Source organism: Mesoplodon mirus (assembly GCF_964341445.2).
Source record: "Mesoplodon mirus genome assembly, chromosome: 2".
NCBI classification, from domain to species: domain Eukaryota; kingdom Metazoa; phylum Chordata; class Mammalia; order Artiodactyla; family Ziphiidae; genus Mesoplodon; species Mesoplodon mirus.
In genome coordinates this window covers 126,994,912-127,007,782 of record NC_138977.1, presented here as the reverse complement: position 1 = coordinate 127,007,782, position 12,871 = coordinate 126,994,912, and the positions used below count along the sequence as shown (strand labels likewise).

Sequence of the window (12,871 nt, the reverse complement as noted above, 5' to 3'; positions counted from 1 at the left end):
CCTCCTTCACTCAATGCAGCGAGGGTGCGTCGCGAGCCAAGTACCGTCAGGCACTGGACGTGGTCTGGCCACAGTGGGAGGACTCAGCAGTGTGTGTTCACAGGTCCAAATGCAGGTCTGATTGTCTGTTCCTCCCGGGCTGGAGACCCTGCAGGGGCCGCCTGTTTCTCCCCAGAACCAACCTTGAGCCCCATCCTCTCTGAAACCTCATCCCCCCACCACCACCTCCTTCTGGGCTCCAGTCTCTGCACTTCAGTAAGGGCCTTGACCGCATCAGGCCAGCATGGGGGCGAGAAGCCCTGTGTGCTCCCCTCTTAACCCCCTCTTCTCACCTTCAGCTCTCAGAACCAACCGCTTCCTCCAGGCAGCCTTCCAGAGCCTGACCAGCCTGACCCGCCCCCCTCCGGTGGTGCCCTGCGTGCTCCTGTTCCACCTGTTGACGGGACAGTGAGGCTCTTTCCTGTGTCTTCTTCCAGCCCATTTGCTCCCTGAGATCAGGGCCCGTGTTGGTCTGGTTCACGGCTGGTCCCGTCCTTGTCAGTTCCTTGTCAGAGGCTGTGTGGCTTTACACCTGTCCACCCAGTGACTGCAGGCTGAATGGGTGGAGGGTGGAGGGGATGGGCGTCCTCCCCTGGTGCTGGGGAGGTTGGTCATCCTAACAGCGAGGGAGAGCAGAGGAGAATTCCCCCCAGAGCAAGGGACAGACGTCCTTCCCTCCCTCTGCACAGCAAACTCACTGAGAAGTGCTGCATTGTTAATATTTTTTAACAAGTGGGCTAATACACATACTGAGCCCCTTTGGAACATTTTGAAACAGGCTAGATATTTTTGTTTCCAAGAATTTAAGGTAGCACCTTTGAGAGATTTGATAAGCAATAGACATCATTTCATAACATTGGAAATATTGCTAAACATCCATTTTCAAAGTACTCCTACTACAGCCTGAATCTCTTTGGAAAAGAGGGATTTTCTCACTTATTATTAAAGTAGCCTTTGATTTGAGGGGATAAGTTGCCTGTGTTGATTCTTTTTGAAAATGTGAGCTAAGTAGCCCACAGGTGATAACAGCCTGCATTCAGTTTCCATTTGGAACTTGTGTCTTTCAGTAAAAAAAAAAAATGCGGAATTCATCTTCAAGTTCAACAGCTCTTGAAAGCTCCTTGTTTGTGAGATACTCACCTGACTCTGGCAAGTTCACACGCTCTCTGCGGCCATGCACATCTCGTTACAAAAGTCTGGGACTTCCCTGGAGGTCCACTGGTTGAGACTCCGCGCTTCCACTGCAGGGGACAAGGGTTCGATCCCTGGTCAGGGAACTGAGATCCCACATGCCGTGCGTCGTGGCCAAAAAAGAAAAAATAAGTCTTCTATTGAAGGGTGTTGTCTTTATAAAATTAAATTCTGGGACACCTCTTAGCAGGTCAGTGTCAACAGGTCGCAGTAGTAAGACCTTGGTCACTGCATGTGACAAGGCAGGTAGAGTGGTGGCACCATTGTCAATCCAGTTCAAAGGAAAGCCAATTTCTTCCTTACTTTTCAGATCAAATAAGCATAAACAGAGTTCTGCTAGTTTCTTGTTGCATAACCCTCCCCCGGCCTCAAGGAATTCCAAGGACAAAGGAAAGTCTTCCTGCAAAGCGTCTGATCAGAAGCTACATGTCAGTGCCCCTGCCAGGCTTCAAGCTTCCTGGTCTCTTTTGGATAAAGAGTTGCCCCGGTGGCTTCAGGCTTCTGAATCCTCAACTGACACACACTGGATTAATTTCAAACTGCTCTCCTGGTCCCCAGGGCCATGCGCCCCATGCTCACTAGGGTCCTGTGGCCTCCTGGCTGTGCCTGGAAAGCACAGACTTGCTTCTGGGACTCACCTCCCTCTGCCCAGGGCACATCGTCTCAAAGGTCCTCACAGGCCCCCCCTCCTCGGCCCTCCTCCTGTCTCTTCCCAAGCATCACCTTTGCAGAAAGCTGTCTGCAATGGCCCCCATCTCTCCCCCAGGTTCTCTCCAGCCCTTTTCCATTGCTCCATTTTCTTCAAAGCTCTCGTCATGTTTGGAAGTCACAGTTGTCCCTCGGTATCCATGGGGGATTGGTTCCAGGACCATCCACGGATGCTCAACTCCCTTACCGTCGGCCCTCCGCATCCACGGGTCGCGTATCCGTGGGTTCCACATTCACGGCTACAGAGGGCTGACTGGATCTTGTTCGCGTGTTTCCTTGTTCTCAGCCGGTTTTCCCCGAAGCTCAGGTGTGAGCCAAGCTCAGGTGGGCTCTGTCCTGTGTTCCTTCACGGCCCCAGTGACAAGATGTAACTGGTGGCTCTTCTGCCCTTCTCCCCATGGATGACCTTGGTGACCCGTCTGCCCATCGCAGAGATGGACTGAGGGAGGAGGGTTCTTCCCCGGGAGCAGAAGCACGTTTGCATGTTTAGAGCCAAATACGTGTCTTTGCTTAGAGAACAGGGAGCTGTTGATATTCAGGTCTTAAAGGGGAGATGAAATTCTCCAACTCCTCTGCCCTGGCTGCAAGCTTGTCATGACAGTTCCTGCCAGCCCTGACCACACGTGTGATGCAGATGCCTGGGGTGGGGCAGCAGCTGGGACCATGTCTTGTTACAGGAGAGAGAGAAATGAGAGGGAGGGCGGTCACTTACTGAGGAGGCCCTTTTCCCCCAGCTCAGGACTCATAAAGGTCAGCCCACAACAGCAGGAGAACCTGTAGCTTCGTTGCCTGAAACCCAGGAGGTGGCAGTGTTCGGGTGAAAGATGCAGGGGGCTGTGCTGGTGCCGGCTGTGCTCCAGGACACCTGAAGTGAGTTTCAGTCTTGCAAGGCTTTCTTGCTAGCTCTTCTCCTAAAGATGGAGAAATGGCTGTCTCCTGACCGTGGGCGGCTCTTTTCTGGCCTGCGCTAACCGCTGTGCACATTTCCGAGGTTTGAGAGTCCTGCTGTCTGACCTTCAAGCGGAGTAGACAGTGAGACAAAGTCAGACGACAGAGGGGTCCTGGTGTGATGGCCCACCGAGTAGGTCCTGGGGCTGGAGTCGGGAGCCCGGGCCTCCACTGGAGACCCCAGGAGAGGGAGCCGGGCCCTAGAGCCTGCCTCAGGCGCTCTCCTGTTAAAGGAAGATCTCCGTCCACCTTTTCCATCCCAGTTCCATGCCAGCTCAGTCCATAGACATTCCATACGAGCCACATACGAAATTTCAAATTTTCTGATAGCCACACTTGAAAAGTAAGGAGAAACAGTGAAGTCGATTTTAAGAGTATATTTTATTTAAGGCAGGATTATCAGGTCAATGAATAATTGAAGTAAAAATAACCAAGGAGATCTTTTACACTCTTTTTCTCACACTAAGTCTTTGAAATCCAGTTTATATTTTATTCTGACAGTGCATCTTAATTCAGCTTCTAAATTTTCATTAGAAGGACTTGATCTACATTTAGAGTTCATAGAATTCGCTGTTGAAAAGGTGGATTCGCACGCCCGAGTTGCTCCAAAGATACTTGAGTTTTCCGATAACCCAAGCAAGTGTCAGTTTAAAAAATTAAATTTAAATTAAATTAAATTAAATTAAATTAAAATGGCAGTTCCTCAGTCATACGGGCGCATCCAATTGGAGGGCACCGTGCTCGCTCTTTTTTATCCAGTGAATTAGCCAGTGTGTTTACTCCTGCTGCCCTTGTTTTGCATTTTCCAAGCTGAATCAAGCAGGCATCCATGTCTGACTGCTGAGGTGTTTATGGTCCCGTGTTTGCCGTGCGGTGAGAAAGGTAAACTCTCTGTTGTTTCTGCTTCTGTCCGGTAATTTGACAAATGAATGATCTGAGTTCATAATTGAGAAATTAGTTTTTTGCAGAACTCCATTTGTTCGTGAATTGATGAAGTTGAGACTGTCCCATTTCGGCGTTCGGGGTGGGGTGTCACATCTCAATGAACAGACAAGATTTTAATGACTGGTGCACAGCTGTGTGTTAGGATGTGGTGACATAGGACGGACAAGTTTGAGCTCCCACAGCAGGATGTTCTCCCTGGAAAGAGGGCTAGTAGGCACGAGGGAGAGCTCCACACCACATTCTCCTTTCTGACGAAAGCCACAAGCTCAGCTAAAATGTCAAAGCAGCGAAGAGAAACTGTGTGTCCAGGCCCCGTGAGTGGCTGGGAGGAACTGGTTGCCTGCACGTAGTAACAAGTCAGTAGGAATCTGTTAATGAGTAATCTCCTTCTCAAAATAGGAGCTTACTTTCAGTAATCATTTTTTGGAAGACCTTAAAAAAATGAATAGATGAAATCAATTAATATTAGCATCTCCTTGGATTTAACAAAAGAAAGCAGTAGGAAAGGGCCAACCAGATAATTGCCTGCTGGGTGTCAAGCTCTGTGTAACCGAGAAGAGGTCGAATCCAGCCTGGCGTGCATCTTACTACAGAGGTGACGTTTATACTGGGCTTTGAGGGTTGACCAGAAAAAGATCCAAAGAAGTTGTGTTCAAAGGTATGCTTATTTGAAAAGTGGTGACAGAGGGACACATTTGTAAGGTGTGGCCAAGGAGGGGTGGAGAGAGAAAGAGCAGAATCTGGAAAATGGAGCAAGCGTCAGAGAGGAAGGGGCTGGAACAGCCAGGTAAGGGGCTGAGACTCTGTGCAGGAGAGCTAGAGGATGCCAGCACCGGTGGCCACAGGGGTGGTAAATGGAGCTGGCCTGGCTCGTGGCACCAGCTGGGACTGCGGCAGGGGACTGTGTGTGCCCCGCCAGAGAGGGCAACAGCTACTCGGGTCCATTCAGTTTTTACCATCTGGGAATGGAGCCCGGTTGCCACTATCTTCTGAGATTACAAGAGAGATCAGAATTGGGGATATTCATATGAAATTTCACAATTGCTGAAAGTCTGTGAGGACAGATGGGGTCACCTGGCAGCCCGTCTGCTGTGTCTGTTAGGTTTCACGGAGCCTGATCAAGTCGGGCTCCTGCTTTGGAGAGATGCCTGCCACTGCGGCGAGAAGGCTCACGTGGAGGGTGTGAGCTGCAGGTGGGTCCAAGTAGGAGATCACAGCATTTTTCCAGAGCAGGGAGGGGAGAAGGGAGGTGACAGGTGTAAGTAAGGAGGACTGGGTGCCTTAAAGGCAGGGCACCTTGCATCTGCCGGTACCAGCTTTCCAGTGGGCAGACAGGTGAAGTCAGCTGGGCAGACAGGTAAAATCAGGTGAAGTCAGGTGAACATAGAGATGAACCGAGGTGAACAAACAGGTGAAGTCAGGTGGCATAAGATGAATTCAGGGGGACATATGGATGAAGTAGGATGGACAGACAGGTGAAGTCAGGTGAGCATATAGACACACTTAGGTGGCATACAGGTGAAGCCAGGTGGCATAAGATGAATTCAGGGGGGCATATGGATGAAGTAGGATGGCAGACAGGTGAAGTCAGGTGAGCAGACAAATGAAGGGGCACTTGATCGAAAGTACTTTGAAAGGTTTACACTGAACTGCCAGCAGCTCACGTTCATGCCTGTGAATCACGACCAAATTATCTATCACAGTTACTTCCAGTTAACTTGTGCTGCTCAGCTCGAGCCAGTCGAGGAGTTTTCTTCATTTTGATTGTATGCTCAAGGGAGTGTTTAGTCCCCGTGCCTCTGAAGTGTGTCAAAGGCAAACAGAGCCGAGAGTGAGTGCTGGGTGCCTCAGAGCCAGCCAGACCAGCTGGGTTCCAGTTCCAGCTCCGTGACTGGCCGGTGACCTTGGCCAAGACACATAACCTCTGTGGGACTTACTTTCACCATCTATAAAGTGGACAAAGTGGAGTATTTGGCCTCAAAGCTTCCCCCAGTCCTGGAATCGTACTCAGTTTCATACTTCCTGGAAAAGGTTGATGATTTAAACCTCACATTTCTATTTACTGCATATAAGCCCATCTCATGGAGCCCGACCAAGCCCAGGTAGCCCCCTCTCGGCTCCAACATGAATCCACCAACCCCTCAGACCCACACCACACGGGGCTTCCCGGATCCCAGACGACATCCCTCAGTGAGGAATTCCCATCTTTCTTTACTTTTCCCATCCATGAATAATGACGCATGGTTGGTTTTAAAGTTTACTTGTATCATTATATTTTTAAATTTTATAATAGTCAGCACCTGCTGAGTCCCTACAAAATTCCTAGGCCACCTCTACACCTACACCCACATAAGATAAGAACTTATTTTCCCCGTGTAGCAGTACATGGGGGAGCCAGGATTAAGACACGAGGCTTGGTTCTTTTAAACTCCTCAAGCTCTCCTGAACCCTACTCATCTTTTAGGACTCCCTCAAGTATCCTTGAGGCCACAGGGCCGGTAAGAAATGAGCCAGGCTTCTCGTTACATCTTCTGCATCATCTTGGCTCTCAGTAGAATGCACTTGGAGAGCTCTTGCTCTGCCCTGGGCCTTGTGTGAAGCATTGAATGTGTGGAGGTGAATGAGGCATGGCCTGTCTTAGGGAGCTCACCTTCTAGTCAGGGAGACAAACCGATGCATGTGCTGGGACTCCCAGAACATGGAGACACAAAGTACCAGGGGAGCTTAGATAAAGATCCCTTTCACCTGGAGGGACCCAGGAAGGCTTCCTGGAAGAGGAGGCAGCTGTGTTCATAGTAAGATTTGGGCATGATTTTTTCATGCAGTTAGATGTATGTGCATATGAAGGTACGTAAACGGGTGTTGTTAAACCAGTGCACCCTGTCGGCTGGGCTTCCAAAACCCAGGCTTAATGCAAACTCTTCCAATTTTATGGCAGGTAGGTTTAACTTGTCACTTCCTATGCACATCGACAAGCAGTCCTTTTCTTCAGCCGATAGAAATTGCTTTGCATATTTATCCACTTCTTTACAAAGTTATTTCTTGATCTTTTAAATTTCTCCCACGGAAAGTCTCAAGGGAGGAGCCAATTGTCTCTAATATCTACCTGTTTGGGAGCTATTTGGGGCATCAGTGAACGTCCCTGCATAATGGTGGGGCTTGGGGAGATGGGGGAAGAGTTGGAACAGTGTCTGGGGCAGGAGCCAAGCATGACAAAAGCACGAGTCCCAAACACCTGAGGAGGGTGGATTTCTTGCATCGTGTAGAAGTTAGAGACCTGTGGGCCAGTTTTAGGAGGTGCAGGACAGTGGGGACCATTCCCAAATGTCACTATTACCTATGTGCTGGGCTGTATATTCTTTGCTTTATACACAAATCCTTACAACAGCCTTACAAGGAAGACCTATCATCCGTTTACAGATGAGGAAACTGAGGCTCAGAGAAGAGATTTGCCCAAGTTTATCCAGCGAGAGCGGGTGGACCTGAACCCAGATCTAACACCAAAGTCTTCTGGCCTTCCCGTGTCCTTAATTTTTTAAAAAAAGTTACAATAAGAATTTTTTAAGGAAAAAGACATTTAAAAAGCATTGTACAGGGCCTTCCTGGTGGCGCAGTGGTTGAGAGTCCGCCTGCCGATGCAGGGGGTACGGGTTCGTGCCCCGGTCTGGGAGGATCCCATATGCCGCGGAGCGGCTGGGCCCATGAGCCATGGCCCCTGAGCCTGCGCATCCGGAGCCTGTGCTCCGCAATGGGAGAGGCCACAACAGTGAGAGGCCTGCGTACCGCAAAAAAAAAAAAAAAAAAAAAGCATTGTACAGAAAAATAACAAATTTAATACAGATTTTAATAACATGAAAAAATGTTCAGCCTCTTAATGAAAAGCAAACCAAACAGCTGATGAACTTATTTTAGTTGGTAATAAACTGAGGTACCACCAATGATAATATCCCTTTTGACCAGGATATAAGGAAATAGAAGTTCTGGCAGTATGTGCTTCTCCTCACCTTATTGTTATGTTTAAAACAGAATGTTGAACCAAAGTCGATGATCTTTCAATCAAAGACCATAGCAGACTCTGTCCTAAAGAAGAAACAAGGCATCTGTCGTCTTCTTGGCTGGCATGACATCTGGGGCACAGAAGCACTTGCTGTGAGGGGGAGCCTGCCTAACGGTGGCTGGACCTGGTCATTTGAGGCCCATAAAACCTCCCCAGCCAGGGCCAGGAGCACCATGCTGACCAGTGCTTGGGCCTGCCCTGGGCGCTGTCCATGGTGCTGACCCAGCTAAGCCTCTATGCCACTTGGTTGGTGCCCTTAGGAGCCCCAGCCAGGTCCTCCTGTGCTGAGCATGGACTCCTGCTGCCAGAAACCTACCCTGAACCTGAGTCCTGCATGTCGCTTGTTTACTGAAGACAACTCAAACACTGAAAATAGTATTATACCTGTAAATCCACCACCTAGAGGTGGTCTCTTGTAATATTTTGATATATTTCCTTGTCTTTTTTCTAGGAATCTTTAGTATGTCATTGAGACACTTTTATACTCTGAATTTTCATCATATGAGTTTTTCCCCATATTATTAAGAATGCTTTGTAAGCATCCTTTTAATGGCTTCAAAATAGTCTGTGATTTAGATAATGATGATGTAGCCATTTTTACAGTTAGCTGCCATTTACTGGAGACATTTTATGTTCTCAGCATGACCTTAAGGTATTTACAAACATTAATTCTAATACACAAAAGAACTTCGAAGTGAAAGTGTTATTATTCCCAACTTTACAGATCGTGAAACTGAAGCTCAGAGAGGGTAAGTAAATTGCCCTGGATCACACAGCTCAGTAAGGGGCAGAGATGGTTTTGAATCAGTAGATGTCTGATGACAAAGGCCATGACCTTGCCATTGCACCACACAATTGCCTTCAGCAATCCTTTACATAAAGTGGTTAAATAAACCATCCATATATGATAATTCACTTACCCATCACTGGGTGGTTGGACATCTAGATGGCTTTGTGTTGTCACATAGAATATTGTTAAAGATGAAAGGATCACAGAAGTTTGAGATTTGGAGACCCCGAGGCATGATTGAAGTCTTTCCCCTTCCCCCTCTATGAGTATGCCACATCCAGCAAGAGAGTGTGCAGCCCTGCTTGAATGCCCCCTTCCCACTGAATCCGCTGCCTAGACCAGTCAGTTCCATTAGCAACTACAGCTGTGGTTTTAGCCTAGAAGCAGTCTGAGTGGTCCATTCGATCACGGCCACCCACATCCTACTTCACTGTCCTTCCTATGCATGGGCTCCCCTCAGGTCAGGTCCCCGCCCACCCTGGGCTCATCCATTGAACATGGGGCTGTGGCTTCCCAGCACCTGGCACAGAGCAGATGCTCGATACACATTTGTTGACATGAAGACAATTGGCAAAATTAACCCAGCTCCAGAGAATTGCCCAGAAACACCTCTGCCTGGGACAACAGGCAGATCAAGGGCGGGTCAGCCTCAGACAGCAGCTGCCCTGTGCGAAGATGCAGGGGTTGTGGAAGGGCCCAGCACACCTGCCTGTCACCATCCTGACCCCACCTCAGGTGCGTCCTAGGGTCCTAGGTGCATCTGATTCCCAAGTGTCGAGTCTTCCTTTCCATCTGATGTGAGGGGCGCCACTGGAGAGCTTGCTTTCGGGAGTGGGCAGGCAACACAGTGGTTTGCTCTGGATAAGAGATTATTATGAATTCCAACCCCTCTCTCCACTCTCTAGAGGACTTTTAAACAGGTTAAAACATGGACTCGATTCGCACACGTCACCCACCATGTAAGAGCAAAGCAGAGCTACACCCTGGGCGTCACGCTCAGCCCAGGGGTCCTTGTCCCCTTGAGGCTCATATGTGGTCAATTTCATCACCAGCCTCAGGACAGTGCAGAGAGCACAGGGTCTGGGGCCAGAAGACCCAGATTCCGCCTCTGATATGCTGTGTCTTACGTGCAGCCCCGACGTCTCGAGGTCCTCACTTGTTCATTTGTAAAATAGGATCCATAAGACCTGCTCCAGAGACAGATGTTTGGAGGACTGAGACGGTGTCTGTGGCCATGCTTTGCAGACTCTGACATACAAGTGTTTGTATTACAGCAGTGTCTTCGTCTTCTTCATTCACAATCCATATGCTGGCTCCTAACATGGTGTCTGTCACATGGCAGGTGTTCTGGAAATGCCAGTGGAATAAACCGTTATTATTAGTAGTAACAAATCATTGTCGCTGATAAGGAGTAGGAATTCCTTCTTATCAGTGACAAGAGAATGGGAATTCCAGTGGCCTCTGAGCTGGGCAGGGAGGGAGCATGGGTAAAGTGGAGTTAGGAGTCTGGAGACACCGTCTCCCGACCCTACAACTAGGTCTGTGTCCAACACCCGTCATGCTTTGGAAACGGAGAGTACATTTCAGAAAAAGATGCCTCCACGCCACGGCAGGCTGAGAGAGAGAGATGCTTCATAGACATTTAGTCCTAGTCAGGAACTTAGATGCTCCCTTGTCAGCCCTCACCTTAGAGGAGGCACGCTGAGGTCTGGAGAACGTAAGGGACTTGCTCAAGGTTGTACAGTGACAGAAATGAGGATAATTCAGGCTCTGGGGGTAACAAGTCGGTCCCTCTGCCGCTCCTACTGCAGGGAATAAGGCTGCCTCCACGGCCACAAAAAGTGCCAGTGAGATCAAGTGCCTACCTCCCCTCCCCAACCCAGGGCCGAAACCACGAAACCACAGCCGGGCTCCCCTGGAGGCAGTGAATCCAAGCCTGGGTAGGTTTGCAGGCAGAGTTCCGAGAGCGCCATAGCTCTGCAGCCCTCAACAGAGTGCACATGAGGTTTCCAAACTGAAATAAACGCTGCCGTCGCCCAGCTGAACTTAGAATGTCAATGTCATTTGCCTAATGATGTGGACTCTGTTTATAGCCTCCAATGCCAGGCGCTAAGGGATGTCAAAATAAGGAAAGCACGTTGCAAAACACAAAGAGAGGTGCACCTGTGTCGTCCATATCTCGTTGCGATTCTTGGTGCCACTTCATTTCTCCACATCCCCACACTGAGGGAGAGAGAAGTGACATCCTTCTCGTCCGATATGTCACAAGTCCTCAAAATTGCTTTGTTGGATGCACAAGAAGATCAGGGAGAGGAAAGCAAAGATCTGAGAGTATGAAAATGAAGAATGTAATTTCCCCTTTCGGGCCATATATTCCGCAGCAGAAAACGGACATAATGGGCTGTGGAGGCTCTTGCATCTCCCTGATGTGGGGTCGTGGCTTCTCTCAGGAAGATAGAGGGTTTGGCTGAACTTTCACCCCTAATGGGGTCGCATCCCTGCAGCAGCCATTGGACTTCAAAGGAAGGGCTTGGACCAGCTCATGGGAGGGGAGCGCTGGTCACAGAAGCAGCCAGAGAAGGCAAACCCTCATGGGCAGTGCTCCTCCCCACGTCAGGCAAATCACTTCCCCCATCTTTCTGTGTGTCTCTTGTGTCCCAGTGTGGCTGAAACTCCAGAACAGATAACTGCGCTATCACGGGACCCCGGGGGTTGCAGACGCAATCTACAGATTATGGTCATGGAATTATTCCTTTTTCATCATACATCTTTGCATTCGAGAATTACTTGCAGCATTTTCAGTGTTTTATAATTGTATTTGCTACCATCGTGAAGGCAGCCGTATAGGTGAATGGCTTTTCACAGTGGTTTTTATTCCAGTCCCTCCCACTCTGGAGGTAGTCGTGAATCACCTTTGGATTGGCTGGAATTCATCCTGAAGTCTGTGTTAGGATGAGTGCGTGGATCGTGCCGTGACAAGGCACAGTGACAGCAGTGGTGACGAAGTCAGCTTGTTCTGACTTTGTGGGTTGGCCGTACATTCTGGGAGTTTCTTTTAATGACTCCACTGAATGACAACTTGTGAATATAGATTTTGTTTTTTAATGTAGAAGATATAGTTTTTTTATATAAATTTACTTATTTATTTTCTTTTTTGGCTGCGTTGGGTCTTCCTTGCTGCGCACGGGCTCTAGAGCACAGGCTCAGTAGTTGTGGCACACGGGCTTAGTTGCTCCACGGCACGTGGGATCTTCCCGGACCAGGGCTCGAAGCTGTGTCCCCTGCATTGGCAGGCAGATTCTTAATGACTGAACCACCAGGGAAGCCCCCAATATAGATTTTTGAGTCACCCCTTTTGTCCCAAGCACCCAAAGGGGGTGCTCGGCTTGCTTGATTCTTAGCACTGTAGAGGCGCCTTTCACCAATCTGATTGTTCATTTATTTTGTCTGATGTTCCCCCTCCTTATGGTAAAATGTCTTCATCCACAAGGATGGGTCTGACATTTGTTTCCTCTCTTTGTCCTGGCTGAGCTGAGCTGAGCTTCTCCGACCTGTAAGATTCCTTCTTTGTCTTTGGTGACCTCTCCTTTACAATTGTTCTGGCTGCTTACTCAGGAACACTTAGGATTTTGAGGATGGACCCCCGGCTCTAATCTTTAAGGCCATTTTTCTCTCCTGTTAATTTTATTTGTCTGTCTTCTTCTGCTACCTTCTGGGAGAGTTTCACAAGCATTTCTGAATATCCCTGATTCTCTTTTGACATCTACCTTCCCTGCCTGCCCCTCTTGACAATTTAAATCCCACTCTTACCCTGAGGTTTTCCTTTCAGTCTCCTCTTTCTGAAAGCCTGTTATGTTCTCACATCCTCCTGAGGATGCCAGCTGGAAGTTTCCTTACATGTTACCCAGGTTTTGGAGGTAAGTCCTTTTCAGAGAGAATGTCTTTCTCTGAATTTTCAGGATAATGTTCCTTTAACTCGGCTGTGGCATTCTTTCACAAGTGCCATGCTAGTTTTTTCTTCTATTTTTCTATTTACCCATCTTTGACAAAGGAGAACGTTACCCATAGCAGAAGGGAGGTGTGGGTTTGCTTAGCCCCACCCGCTATCCACTTGGGTCTGAACCATTCCGGTCCTCGGGGCCCTGTCAGGGAGTTTCAGCATTTGGACCCTTGTTCCGTGTGCTCCATGGCAC

The 12,871-nt window shown here is 48.8% G+C and overlaps 1 protein-coding gene across 2 annotated transcripts in view; it reads left to right on the top strand.

The window, feature by feature from the left end:
• SORCS2 (sortilin related VPS10 domain containing receptor 2) overlaps positions 1–12,871 on the top strand; it is a 551,814-nt gene that overhangs the window by 403,854 nt on the left and 135,089 nt on the right. The gene's annotated exons all lie outside the window — the stretch shown is intronic.